Below are 15,427 nucleotides of genomic sequence, written 5' to 3'. Positions count from 1 at the left end.
ATTCTCAAACGGTTCCCTCGGTTTAACAAATCGTGCCCACGGGATTAATAAACCGTACCCACGAGTTTCTAATCCGTGCTCTCAGATTTGTAAACCGTGCCTTCAGTTTTTGCAATCTGTAGCCTACCCACAAATTCATAAACCGTGCCCACGGGTTTGTAAATTGTACTCACGGATTTGTGGCCTCTCCCCCAGTCTGTGCCGGATGATTCAACCAGGCCTCCTGTTTAGGGATGCATTTCATTATGTTTAAACTTATTTTTTTTTAAATGGATAATTTCTTGAATTTTCTAAAGAAAGACATTTAGGCTACTTGTATCTTTAAAGTCATTTTTTTTTGTGAGGAAAAGCTCAGTATAATAGAATAAGCAAAAAAAGACTTCACATATATAGCCAATAAAAAATAAATATAAAAAACACAAGGTTAGGTTATATAAAAAAAATAAAACATTCATAAATTATTTAATTATTGTCTTCAAGTGAACTCATTTATAAACGCAAATGATAATAATTATCATTATTACATTTAGGCCAGATATTCAGAAGGCGTTTTTATCCAAAAAAGGAACAAAGCAATTCGTCAAATTACAGTCATAATACAATAATACAGGGCTAAGATTATCACAAATAAACAAGATTTTGACGCATAGCTACCCAAGTTTGTGCGAAGGAGGCGCGGGCGCGAACACTTGCATTTTTTTCCTATCAACAGTGGAAACAACTTAAAATACTCTATCATTTCCGGTCATACAGAAAAGAATAATACATGATTCGCAACTACTTTTATTTGTCCAAATTCACAATAACAAGAAAACGTTGTGCTTTTGTAAAATAAAACAATCAGGCGCGCTTTCATGATGAACTGGAGCGCTGTCTCATAAATGAACTGAAAACAAAATATAGCCTGCTTATATAAAGCTTGAAATGTACACTTTTAAACAAACAATTAAAATGTCTCGTTATTTTTTCAGACACATTTATTATCATTAGCCTATAAATAAGCTCTCTATAAATAAGGTTCCAGATATATGGCTTATCATTCAGCACTGCGGGTAAAATACCATTTCCAGGTTCTAATTTGGCCTTAGAAAAGCAGTAAAATCGACATTTTTTCAATATTCATTTGTGAATATTTTAAATGTTTAAATGGGCAAAAAGTCATAAACAAAAATCTGAAAACACGTCAGTATTTATTTTGTTAATTTTTTTGCGCAGCATTTGGTGTGTATAGCCTACAGTTAAAATTCAAATTTTTGTGTTCAACTTTGCGTTTTAAAAATACAACAACCTTTAATTTTTTGTTTTTCAATTAGCCTACGGGTAAAAAAAAAGAAAAACAAATGAACTCCGCACAAACACTTGGATATGCGTCAAAATATTGTGTTTATTTGTGATAATCTTAGCCCTGTATTTTTATTGTCTAACCTGTATTATTACTGACATTTGACAAATTGCTTTGTTTTTTCTTTTTTGGAGCGTCTTCTAAATATGTAGCCCAATGTAATAATAATAGGCTAATGATCATTATTACTATTATTTGCGTTTATAACTATAAATGAGTTCACTGAAGACAGTAATATGTTTATCATAAAATGATTTATGAATGTTTTAATTTTTATATAACCTAACCTTTTACAGTTTTGGAAATGTGTTTGTGTTATATTTCTTTTTTATATGTGAAGTCGTTTTTTGCTTATTCTATTATAACGAGCTTTTTCCTCCCCCAAAAAATTACTTCAAAGATATAGGCTACGTCGTTTTTTAGAAAATTCAAGAAATTATCCATTTAAAAAAATGTAAACATAAAAATTTAAAGTTTAAACATAATGAAATGCATCCCTAAACAGGAGGCATGGTTGAATCGTCCGGCACAGACTGGGGGAGAGGCCACAAATCCGTGAGTAGGCCTAGTTGACAAACCCGTGGGAACGGATTGCGAAAGCGTGGGCACGGTTTATGAATTTGTGGGTACAGATTGCAAAAACTGAAGGCACGGTTTACAAATCTGAGACCACGGATTAGAAACTCGTGGGTACGGTTTATTAATCCGTGGGCACGATTTGTTAAACCGAGGGAACAGTTTAAGAATTCGTGAGTAGCCTAGCCTACGGTTTATAAACTGAGCGAACGGATTGCAAAACCGTCGCCACGGATTGTTTTTTTTCCCCACAGGTGACTTCCCGGGCTCCGTACATGGATGATAATGACAAGAACTGTCCGCAACTGCAGTCTAATGCCAAGAAGTTAAAATATGTTGTCATGCTCTCAGATGCAGTCAGCCTGAAGAGGGAATTCAGGGGTTATGGCAGAGATTAAATTCTAAGAAGACGGTGATGAATGACTAAAAGTTTATCACAGGCTACATGTGTAGGCAGACACATTAACGACAATTGTGTGTGCAAGAATCAGAAATATATTATAGTCTCTCTCTCTCTCTCTCTCTCTCTCTCTCTCTCTCTCTCACTCTCTCTCTCACTCTCTCTCTCACTCTCTCTCTCTCGTGGGCGTTTGTTGAGGGAGCGGTGTGGTCTTTTGTGCCCGCCGAGTCTTTAAAAAGATTACTCTCCAAAATAACATAGCATATTTGACTGTATAAACTACAGATTGAAGTTAGAAAAGCTATTGAGTGATTTCATCACCAGTAACTGATACACATGCATTGTCTTTCTCGACTTTTTACGTTCACTTAAGACATAACTATGTCTGATAACTATCCAAGACAAGCATGTTGACATAATTTTTGTCTGAATTTTTTTCCTACAAGGCTGGACTGGGACAACAAAAAATCGGCCATGGCATTTTGGCCCAGACTGGCCCACTACATATGATCATAAACACCACGATATGTATGAATATGTATACCAACTACTATTCCTTATAACCACTAATGCCATTGCCATGTAATGAGTGAGAATGATAGAGTGAGAGTTAACAGATGAATTAACAACATTTTAAATTTTAATTTACAATCTAAATTTTACTGTATTAATACAATTGAACTATACTCCACAGTGATGAATCCTAATTAAACAAGCTATAAGCTGCATTGGCCTCGGACCTCGGGACCTCTACAGGGGTTCAGGGGCTTACCGCGGACTCTACACTTTCTCATATCTCCTCCTCACTATCCTCATCAGCCACAGGAGCTGATGAAGGTCCTGCTGCTGCAGAAAACATGTTATTTTGACACATTTGATGGTGTCTGCTTGAAGGACCGGTTTCTTTTTTTTCACACTATTTCTCTGCACATTCCTTGCGTTTCTTATACCTCTCTGACTATGTTGACAGATACACACTGACACTGCACGTTCGCTCAGAGCCCAAAGTGGTGAACAAGAACAAGAATGACATTAAGATATCGAAATAAAGAATTAAAGTTTTAAGCACTTTTTTTAATACTATTTCAGTGTCATTTGTTCTTCAGACATTCTTCTTTAAACAATAACTAACAGCTGTTTAAAAAGTTACCTTTATTTGGTTCTTGACTATTGAAAATAGGGGTGGGCGATATTGCAAAAATATCATCACAAATCTTTTCATGTTCACGATCATGTTGGCTTTACTATTTTGCAAGTGACTGAGCATTACTTCCAAACTAATGTCAATATATTTTAAAAAAAACATGAAATTTGACTTGGCTACATGAAACTCACAAAAAGCACTTACACAATCAAAACTAGACAATATACAATATAAATATGAGGCACAAACACAAACATGTTACCCTGTGTCGTGAATGTCGGCACGGACACCACTGTCTCCGCCACGGACACTTGCAAGGACAACATGGACACCGGCATGGACACTGGCACGGACACCGGCTTTTTTCCATTGCTGGAATTCGGTGATCATAGTTTATAAAGTTTTAAATATAGATATATTTTTCTATAACAAAAACCAATCGCCTTACTTTACTTATGGGACCCATAAACCCACTGGAGTCGTATGGATTACTTTTATGATAAATGGATGCGCTTTTTGGAGCTTTAAAAACTCTGGGAGACACGGACTATTAAATGCCATCACAAAGTTTTAAAGAGCCAGGATATTATTTAATATAAATCTGATTGTGTTTGGCTTAACGAAGAAAGTCATATTCACCTGTGGCTTGAGGGCGTTTTAGGGTGAACTATTCCTTTAAGTACAGAAACAAAGTAAAACTACTTTGTTACTGTCCACCAAGTAAAAGTTTCTGTTCTACAACGTAAATTACATGCAGTTGTCTACAACTTGAATTTTGAAATCCTTATGAGATTTTAAATAAGAATTAAATTGCAAGGTGAGATACAAAGTTGCAACTGCGTACAAAAAATAAAGTTGTAAATGATAAATCGTAATTGTGAGATATAATGTTGTAATTACAAGGAGAAAAGTCACAATTACAAGAAACTCATGATTATTAGATAAATAGCTGACTTATGAATTATAAAGTCAGAGTTACCAACAAAAAAAAGTGACATTAACAATAAACTTAAAGGGATAGTTCACCCAAAATCAAAATTCTGTCAGTATTTACTCACCCTCATGTTGTTCCAACCCCGTAAGACCTTCGTTCATCTTCGGGAAAACGAATTAAAATATTTTTGATTAAATCAGAGAGCTAGATCACTCCTCCATAGGCTTCTTAATGGATTGACACTTGTTCCCCGAAAAGTTATTAAAGACATCATTAAAATAGTCCAAGTGACTACAGTGGCTCAATCCTAAGTTTATCAAACGACGAGAATACTTTTTGTGCGCAAAAAAAACAAAAATAACGACTTTATTTCAACTATTCTTTTCCTTCTCTGTGGGCCTCGAGTCAGTTCACTAGTGTAATAGCGTAAGCTTCTGTTGTTATACGTCACACGCATCACACACATGACCAGCGTCGGCCAACAGTGAGCCTACGTGTGACGTAGCTCTACGAAATCACAGGATGGTTCACCCAAAAATGAAAATTCTCTCAGTATTTACTCACCCTCATGTTGTTCCAACCCTTTAAGACCTTTGTTCATCTTCGGAACACGAATTAACATATTTTTGATAAAATTTGAGAGCTGGATCACTCCTCCATACTAGTCCATAGGCTTCTTCAGGGATTGAGACTTGCCAGCCCCGAAAAGTCATTAAAGACATCGTTAAAATAGTCCAAGTGACTACAGTGGCTCAATCATAAGTTTATCAAGTGACGAGGATACTTTTTGTGCGCAAAAGCAAACAAAAATAACGACTTTATTTCAACTATTAATTTCCTTCTCTGTTGGCCTCTAGTCAGTTAACTTAGTATGACTGCGTAGAGCTACGTCACACGTAGGCTCACTAATGGCCGACGCTGGTCATGTGGGTCATGCGTGTGACGTACAACAACAGAAGCGTACGCTGTTAAACTAGTGAAATGACTCGAGGCCCACAGAGAAGGAAATGAATAGTTGAAATAAAGTTGTTATTTTTGTTTGTTTTTTAGCACAAAAAGTATTCTCATCGTTTGATAAACTTATGATTGAGTCACTGTAGTCACTTGGACTATTTTAACAATGTCTTTAATGACTTTTCGGGGCTGGCAAGTTTCATTCCCTGAAGAAGCCTATGGACTAGTATGGAGGAGTGATCCAGCTCTCAGATTTCATCAAAAATATCTTAATTCGTGTTCCGAAGATGAACGAAGGTCTTACCGGGTTGTAACAACATGAGGGTGAGTAAATACTGACAGAATTTTCATTTTTGGGTGAACTAACCCTTTAACTGACTAGAGGCCCACAGAGAAGGAAATTAATAGTTGAAATAAAGTTGTTATATATATATATATTTTTTTACAAGTATTTTTGTTTGTTTTTGCGCACAAAAAGTATTCTCGTCGCTTTATAAACTTAATACGAAGGACTTACGGGGTGGGAACAACATGAGGGTGAGTAAATACGGACAGAATTTTCATTTTTTCATTTTTCATTACAAAAACAAAAAAAGAAACAAGCTTTAATGTTGTTAACACACTCAATAACTGCACTGACCTGATATTGCATGAACACTGCAAGTCTCCCATAGAAACGTTTTCTTTAAAAAAGTCACTGTAATTTAAAAAGTGTCACAGTGTCTGGTTTGTGTTCCCTGGGTTGCCACTAGAGGTCCTCGTTCTCACGGTGTCTTTCACGTTTGACTTCATTTCCCAGCATTCTGTCTGTCACTCATCAGTTCATTGCACTCAGCTGTTTCCCATCACCTTGTTAGTTTGAGTGTATATATACCCTGTCTGTTTTAGTGTTTGTCACGGAGTTGTTGTTATTCGTCACACCACCTTGTAGTCTGCCTGTTTCTGTTTTGTGCTTCTTGGATGGATATTATGGACTTTGACCCCCTGCCTGAACTGTTGTGAGTACGGATTACCCAATTAAATTACTGCTTTTGGAACTTACCTGTTTGTGTGTGTGTACCGTGACTGAACGACTCCGTCATGAATAGTTCCAGCAGTATGGGGTTCCGGGCCTCTTCCCCAGCCACCGAGGGGGGGAGGTCGCAATCTGGAGAAGTGCCAACTCGAATGAACATTTTCGATTGTTTTGCACTGTGGGCTCGCATCACGGAGGAGACCGTGGCGGGAAAGTCCCCCGAGGCCTCTTCCTTCGAGAGAGGAGGATCGTTTGAGGGGACTCGTCTGGCCAAGTTCTCCGGAACTAGGGGAGGTTGCAGGGGAGGAGGTGGTCGACAAATTCCACGACACCGTCCTCCGCCCTGCCATGTTCCTGATCCGGAGCCGCTGGTCTGGTCCAGCACAAGACCCTCGTCGCGGGTTCCGCCCAGCACGAGGTCGTCACAGCGGGTTCCGTCCAGCCCAGAGCCCTCACTGCGGACGCAGTCCAGCCCAGAGCTCTCACTGCTGGCGCCGTCCAGCCCAGCGCCCTCTCGCTCTCATGGACGTAGAAGGAAGAAGAGACACAGTCCATCTGCCGATCCAGAGACCGCTCACGTCACGTCTGCAGATTCAGAGAGCATTCACGTTCCGTCTGCCCAGTCAGAGACAGTTCACGCTCCGTCTGCCCAGTCAGAGACAGTTCACGCTCCGTCTGCCCAGTCAGAGACAGTTCACGCTCCGTCTGCCCAGTCAGAGACAGTTCACGCTCCGTCCGCCCAGTCAGAGACAGTTCACGCTCCGTCCGCCAAGTCAGAGACAGTTCACGCTCCGTCCACCCAGTCAGAGACTGTTCACGTCCCGTCCGCCCAGTCAGAGACTATTCAGGTCACATCTGCCCAGACAGAGACGGCTCACGCCACCTCTGCCCAGTCGGAGACGGATCAGGAGATGCCCATTCTCGTGGCCGGAGGAGCACTGATCGGCTATTTAGAGCGTCTAGCTCGGATCCTGGAAACGCCCTTCAGACATTTAGTGCCTGTTCCTGAGCCGGAGCCAGTGTCTGTTCCTGAGCCGGAGCCAGTGTCTGTTCCTGAGCCGGAGCCAGTGTCTGTTCCTGAGCCGGAGCCAGTGTCTGTTCCTGAGCCGGAGCCAGTGTCTGTTCCTGAGCCGGAGCCAGTGTCTGTTCCTGAGCCGGAGCCAGTGTCTGTTCCTGAGCCGGAGCCAGTGTCTGTTCCTGAGCCGGAGCCAGTGTCTGTTCCTGAGCCGGAGCCAGTGTCTGTTCCTGAGCCGGAGCCAGTGTCTGTTCCTGAGCCGGAGCCAGTGTCTGTTCCTGAGCCGGAGCTTGTTTCTGTGTTTGTGTCTGTCCTTGTGGTTATTTCTGTTCTAGTGACTGTTCCTGAGCCGGTGTTTGCAGTTCCTGAGCCGGTGGCTGTTGCTCCAGAGGCAGAGCCAGTGCCTGTTCCAGAGCCGGAGACAGAGCCAGTGCCTGTTCCTGAGCCGGAGGCAGAGCCAGTGCCTGTTCCAGAGCCGGAGGCAGAGCCAGTGCCTGTTCCAGAGCCGGAGGCAGAGCCAGTGCCTGTTCCAGAGCCGGAGGCAGAGCCAGTGCCTGTTCCAGAGCCGGAGGCAGAGCCAGTGCCTGTTCCAGAGCCGGAGGCAGAGCCAGTGCCTGTTCCAGAGCCGGAGGCAGAGCCAGTGCCTGTTCCAGAGCCGGAGGCAGAGCCAGTGCCTGTTCCAGAGCCGGAGGCAGAGCCAGTGCCTGTTCCAGAGCCGGAGGCAGAGCCAGTGCCTGTTCCAGAGCCGGAGGCAGAGCCAGTGCCTGTTCCAGAGCCGGAGGCAGAGCCAGTGCCTGTTCCAGAGCCGGAGGCAGAGCCAGTGCCTGTTCCAGAGCCGGAGGCAGAGCCAGTGCCTGTTCCAGAGCCGGAGGCAGAGCCAGTGCCTGTTTCAGAGCCGGAGGCAGAGCCAGTGCCTGTTCCAGAGCCGGAGGCAGAGCCAGTGCCTGTTCCAGAGCCGGAGGCAGAGCCAGTGCCTGTTCCAGAGCCGGAGGCAGAGCCAGTGCCTGTTCCAGAGCCGGAGGCAGAGCCAGTGCCTGTTCCAGAGCCGGAGGCAGAGCCAGTGCCTGTTCCAGAGCCGGAGGCAGAGCCAGTGCCTGTTCCAGAGCCGGAGGCAGAGCCAGTGCCTGTTCCAGAGCCGGAGGCAGAGCCAGTGCCTGTTCCAGAGCCGGAGGCAGAGCCAGTGCCTGTTCCAGAGCCGGAGGCAGAGCCAGTGCCTGTTCCAGAGCCGGAGGCAGAGCCAGTGCCTGTTCCAGAGCCGGAGGCAGAGCCAGTGCCTGTTCCAGAGCCGGAGCCAATGTCTGTTCCAAAGCCAGTGCCTGTTCCAGTGCATGAGCCGGTGTCTGTTTATGAGCCGGTGTCTGTTGCTGTTCCTGTGCCATGGTCGCCCTCGCCCTGGTCTTCACCGCCTTGGCCGCCCGAGGGGTCTTCACCGCCCTGGCCGCCCGAGGGGTCTTCACCGCCCTGGCCGCCCGAGGGGTCTTCACCGCCCTGGCCGCCCGAGGGGTCTTCACCGCCCTGGCCGCCCGAGGGGTCTTCACCGCCCTGGCCGCCCGAGGGGTCTTCACCGCCCTGGCCGCCCGAGGGGTCTTCACCGCCCTGGTCGCCCGAGGGGTCTTCACCGCCCTGGTCGCCCGAGGGGTCTTCACCGCCCTGGTCGCCCGAGGGGTCTTCACCGCCCTGGTCGCCCGAGGGGTCTTCACCGCCCTGGTCGCCCGAGGGGTCGTCTGCTTCGCCCTGGCCGCCCGATGGACTGTCTGCTTCGCCCTGGCCGCCCGATGGACTGTCTGCTTCGCCCTGGCCGCACGATGGACTGTCAGCTTCGCCCTGGCCGCACGATGGACTGTCAGCTTCGCCCTGTCCGCCCGATGGACTGTCAGCTTCGCCCTGGCCGCCCGATGGACTGTCAGCTTCGCCCTGGCCGCCCGATGGACTGTCAGCTTCGCCCTGGCCGCCCGATGGACTGTCAGCTTCGCCCTGGCCGCCCGATGGACTGTCAGCTTCGCCCTGGCCGCCCGATGGACTGTCAGCTTCGCCCTGGCCGCCCGATGGACTGTCAGCTTCGCCCTGGCCGCCCGATGGACTGTCAGCTTCGCCCTGGCCGCCCGATGGACTGTCAGCTTCGCCCTGGCCGCCCGATGGACTGTCAGCTTCGCCCTGGCCGCCCGATGGACTGTCAGCTTCGCCCTGGCCGCCCGATGGACCGTCTGCTTCGCCCTGGCCGCCGGCTAAACCATCACCCCCTGTTTCTGTTCCCTTCCATGGACCTGGCCCCCCATCCCTCCCCCTGATCCTCCACCGTTCCACCTCCCTCCTGGCCTCTTGTTTTGTTTGTTTTTTGTGGGTCTTGGAGCGTCTGGTAGCCGCTCCGTAGAGGGGGGGTTTTGTCACAGTGTCTGGTTTGTGTTCCCTGGGTTGCCACTAGAGGTCCTCGTTCTCACGGTGTCTTTCACGTTTGACTTCATTTCCCAGCATTCTGTCTGTCACTCATCAGTTCATTGCACTCAGCTGTTTCCCATCACCTTGTTAGTTTGAGTGTATATATACCCTGTCTGTTTTAGTGTTTGTCACGGAGTCGTTGTTATTCGTCACACCACCTTGTAGTCTGCCTGTTTCTGTTTTGTGCTTCTTGGATGGATATTATGGACTTTGACCCCCTGCCTGAACTGTTGTGAGTACGGATTACCCAATTAAATTACTGCTTTTGGAACTTACCTGTTTGTGTGTGTGTACCGTGACAAAAAGAAGAAGTAGGACAAGAAGAAAAGAATGCAAATGGGTTGAGGCCTGTAGTTGGCTTGAAAAGGAGCCGCTGCAGTATCATCATGAATTAATACTTCAGAAACCCCAAAATTAGTTACAAAAACTTTGGTAATTATTAGTACACTGAAATAAATTATTATAAAAGCATTGAGGAGGACAACCTCAGACAGCGAGCCCTGAATATTTTTTTCTTGTTTCCTATAGCGAAGTATTATAGCTGTTTTGCACGTTTAAAGAATTTGAACTAGGCCTACTTGAAGCTGAATTTTATAAAACACTGTGCTGAAAAATGGATTTTATTCCAAGCTAACAAAGTTTTATTATTATAACTTTTATTCATAGTTAAAGAGTAGATTTCAGTGGAAATACAATTTTTTGGAGACGGCCAAGGGATCTGCATTGTATTAGGTGACAATGACAAAAATTTCTCATACACATATTCATTTCTTATGTCTTTCTCATCTTTCTTAAAGCAAGTCTCCATTAATGAGATGGGTACTGTAGACCATATGGAGGGGCAAAACATCCAGAAGATGTTATTTAAAAACCACAAGTGGTGTGAACACAGGAAAATGTACCAAATGTTTGACCAGCCTGGATTTTTCCCTAAAATAATTAATTTCTCAGCAACCGCTCTGTGAGTAACAAATCAATTATAAATTTGTACATCTGTTGATATCATAGTCCGAATGTTTACATCTGTTGATGTCATAGTGTAGCATCTGGACCAATCAGACACACAACTATTCATTATATTCAGAGATTGACATCAACACCCGCCAACCCCGGTTTAATTTTTCAATTGTAGTCTTTTAAAAAGGCATCTGAAATAAACTAAGTGCATTTGTTTCTAATTGTTGGTGTTACACGGCTTGAATTTCGGCGAGGGATTGCGCGTGTTGGGCATAATTTTACTCATTCCCGCAGATTTTGTGCTCAAACACAAAGTGAGTGCACATAAAGACAAGTATATTGGCAATATAAAACAGTTTAATGGGTCCGTTCGTCAGGTCTTAAAACGACAGCAGCCTAATATACGAGCTGGCCAATTATGAGATAATATTAAAAATATCTATATGGTAGTTTTTCCCCTATGGTATTGATGTAGCAATTGTGGCCAATGAAAATTCTTAGTGGCTATTAACTTTGGAAAACCACTAACCACAGTGGCTGGTGATCAAAGTTAATGTCAAGCCCTGATTATATTTAATGAATAACCCAACAGACACCTCAAGACAGTAACAAGCAAAGGTCCAAGAAGGTGTTTTTTATTATTAAAAAAATTTGTTTTAATAAACCATATGTTCAACCAAAAAACCCTATCTGTTTTCATTAATTTAAGGGTCATGGTTATGATGATTATAATAATGATGATTGTTTAAATACCGTGAAACTGTGATATTTTCTTTTTGTGACACCTATATACATTTGGATGCTGCATTAAACAAGTTCTTAAAGGGAAAAAAAAATAATAATAAATCAACTCCATAGCTGATTCCAAGTGATCAAGGGCTTAGGACGTTCCAGTTCAGCCCATTGCAGTTTCCGCGAGTAGTGGGCACTCATGCAACGTAAGCAATTACGCACCTCTGAGTGAACGAGACGGAGGGAAGTTAGCCAGTGAAGGGCATGTCAATTTTGGACTGGAACGCAGCCCTAGACATTCACAGTTTAGTCACTCACAACTATTGAGTAATTATCTACTACTCATTTGAAACCGTTTACTCATTTTCCTAATGTTTGCAATTCCTAATGACTCTTTGCATTAAATTCAAACAAAAAAATTCCTAAACGATCCCCAATCACTATACATTATGAAATCATAAAAGTCTGCTTTTGAAACTTACAGGAATGCAAAGACCAGCTCTTCTTTATACATCAAAATGCTCTGTCTGAAGTAGTTGTTGGTCATGATGCAGTTTTATTAATCAAATGTGGATTCTAATTACTCAAATGTTATGTCTTTGATGATCTCCCTTTTTGAAAGTGCAGCTTTTAGATGAGATCTGTTTATATCCTGAGATATTTAACACAAATCAGTACATGTAATCATACCGATTTAAGCTGCATGTACCAAAAAGATGGATGGATGAATAACTATTAAAATACTGAGGTTTATACTGTTATGTCCTATACTGTAAATTTGACAAATGGATATTCTAATTGACATTATATTGGAAATCTTTGTTCAGGAATGAAGTGTTTGAGTTTATCTTGATTCTTTACTTAAGATTGGAAAAAGTTATATTTCCAAAGTTCTATTACCATGATGGGCTTTTGCACCGGAGGAACCTTATCATAGTACCCTCCCTAACCCCAACCATTGGCAGTAGTCCCCGGATTTTGGCGTGTTCGTACCACAGGAAGTAGGAACGATTTTAGTTCTAGGAACTCCTTTTGGAGGAACTAATTTAAGACCTTCTTCAGAGTAGGGTCTAAACCAGTACTATAGGAAGTACCAGTGACGTTAATGTACGCTGATTGGCCGAATACACACAAAAGACCAGCATCCACCATAAAAAAATTAAAAAAAAGTAAACGCATAGATTATAGCCTATATATTTACACCACAAACTAACTCTACGAACATTGACAACAGTGATAGATGTGCCTCTTAAACCTTTACGCTTAGGAGAAAGCGCTCTATGCTAGAACTACGTTTCTAGAACTACTCGGTGCGAAAGCCCGATGGTTAGGCTACCACATAGGATTCTGAGTAAGAATTTGTTTTTCTAATACAGCCCCAGAACAGTTCGATTTTTCCCAGTGTACCGAAGATATCTTTTATGTGAGCTACATTTTCATTGTCCACTGATTTTTCCTCTTAGGCTGCACAACTGCATGAATAATGAATTATATTGTCCTATGCAATTTCTAAACAGAAATTTTCACAATTTATGCAGAGAGATTTCAATCATCAACTTAAACTTCTCCAGTAACTTGGAGCACATTTGAATAATTCATTATAATATAATTCATCTCTGCAAAGAAATTCAGATTAAAATAAAAGTTTTGATTAAAATGTCAGACATCACCAGGGCTGGCCTTAAAAGAAACAAATGCTAATCTACACTGGCAGAGATTAAGTCTCATGTAACAGTCAACACAGGTGATCGATTAATTCTTGCTGACATGTAGCAGATCTGTGTGATGTTATCAGAGCTAAAATTTAGAGATTTTAATACATCTGGGCTTTTTAAATAAGTGCAAACTGCTAAATTATAAATGAATAAAATGCTTTTGATGGGGCTTTTTCTTTGTGGTCTGACCACGGCATCAAGGCATTTATATTGCTGGTACATTTGCATCCTTCCAGCAACTCTCCGAGAAATTCCATTTGCCTAGGTAACATTTTTTTAGATATCTTCAAGTTCGAAGTTTCGTTCGCAATCTTAGTCCCAACTTCCCAAATCTCCCAGAGGCCTCTCTAATTGACTCCTTTTTAATCCCATTGCCTACCATTAAGGGTGCCATTTCATGTTTATACAATCTTATCTATTCTTTGCAGCTTACCCCGCAGCATAAAATTAAAACCCAATGGGAGGAGGATCTAGGGGAGGGGATCTCGGAGGAGCTGTGGGATGCCATTTTGCGTCGGGTTCACTCCTTATCAATTTGTGCTAGACATGGTCTGACCCAGTGCAAAATTCTACATCGTACCCATTTCACTCGAGTTAGGCTTTCCAAAATCAATAATGATATCGATCCTATGTGCATTAGATGTCATCAGGCTCCAGCTACCCATGCCCATATGTTCTGGTCTTGCACTTCACTACATAATTTGTGGACGCAGATATTTAATTCTATTTCTGTTTGTACAAGGGTTCAATTTGATCCAACAGCATGTACCGCTTTGTTTGGGGTTTTACCTCCTACTTTGCAGCTTCCTAAATATAAAGCTGACTTTGTAGCCTTTATCTCCTTATTGGCTAGACCTTTGATTTTATTGAGGTGGAAGTCTCCTGCGCCTCCTTCTCACTCGTCTTGGATCAGGGACATCCTTCAGTTCGTGAAGTTGGAGAAAGTTAGGTGCTCGATAAATGGTTCTCTTGTAAAATTTAATAAAACTTGGGGTCCATTTTTTGCACATGTTGAGGGATTGATTTTCACAGCTATTCCAGAGTAGCCACCCTGATTGTCTTCTAATTGTGAATTTTTTTGTGTGAATTTGTAGCATGCTGGGATGTTTTTTATGTATCTCTCTGTAAGCGAACATATTGGGCTTTTATTTAGTAGTGGGTGACCATTTGGTATTTGTTTTTTTTTTGTTCTGTTTATTTGTTTTTGGGGGTTGTTTTATTTTATTTTTTATTTTATTTTTTTCCTTCTTGTTAGTTGTACTTGACACTGTTTTGACTCCCGAATTGTTATCTCTTGATTTTGTTATGTCACTGAAAAAATCAATAAACAAATGTTTAAAAAAAAAAGGATAAAATTTATACTGTTAAAATGCTGCTTTTTTTTCATGCTACAAGGCAATATACCACTGTGGCGAGCAGGACGAGGTCGAGCGCCGTGATAGAATGGCACGAGGCCGATGGCGTGATTACTAATGAGCGACATGTGCGCGACACCACTGGCCTTGCACCATTTTCTCACGGTCCTCGACCTCGTCCTGCTCGCCACAACCACACTTTCACAATGTAGAGCCTCGGGCAGTCTTTAGCAACAAAACATAAAATATTCTACAGTATGAATTATAGGCCTAGGACTTGGCCAGTGAACATACACAGACATACTGTCTGAAATGAATAAATGTCAAATGCCTGTCTATCCAACACCTCAAGTCAACAGGTTCAGCATTTTATCAATTAATTTATCTGCATGCTTCTTACACCTACATTTTGACATCTTTATATTAATTATTATTTTAGGATAGAATGCCAGTCTTTAAGTTGAAAATAGTCTTGAGAATATGTGTCCTTTAGTTGAACAGGATTGAAGAACATCATGAAGTCTCATGAAGTCAAAAACTGCTTTTGAGCCAATCAAACTAATCTGCGTCTGTCTTCAGTCTTCTCCCCCCCCACAGCGGCCAATGAATCAAATTCATACTCATTGTCTGAATGGATCACAAAATCATCTGAGGATGCCCTCCAGCCCAAAGTGCTCTCTGTCAAGCCTAAATTACCACTGTGGGCAGGGTGATAGTGGTGTGTGTGTGTGTGTGCGTGCGTGCGTGCGTGCGTGCGTGCGTGCGTGCGTGCGTGCGTGCGTGCGTGCGTGCGTGTGTGTGTGTGTGTGTGTGTGTACGTGCGTGCGTGCGTGTTTCCCTGCATTCTAGCAC

This window comes from Siphateles boraxobius, unplaced genomic scaffold (assembly GCF_051911475.1).
Source record: "Siphateles boraxobius isolate OS27281-9 unplaced genomic scaffold, OSU_SipBor_1 22, whole genome shotgun sequence".
In the NCBI taxonomy this organism is placed as follows: Eukaryota; Metazoa; Chordata; class Actinopteri; order Cypriniformes; family Leuciscidae; genus Siphateles; species Siphateles boraxobius.
Note: the sequence above shows the minus strand (reverse complement) of the source record.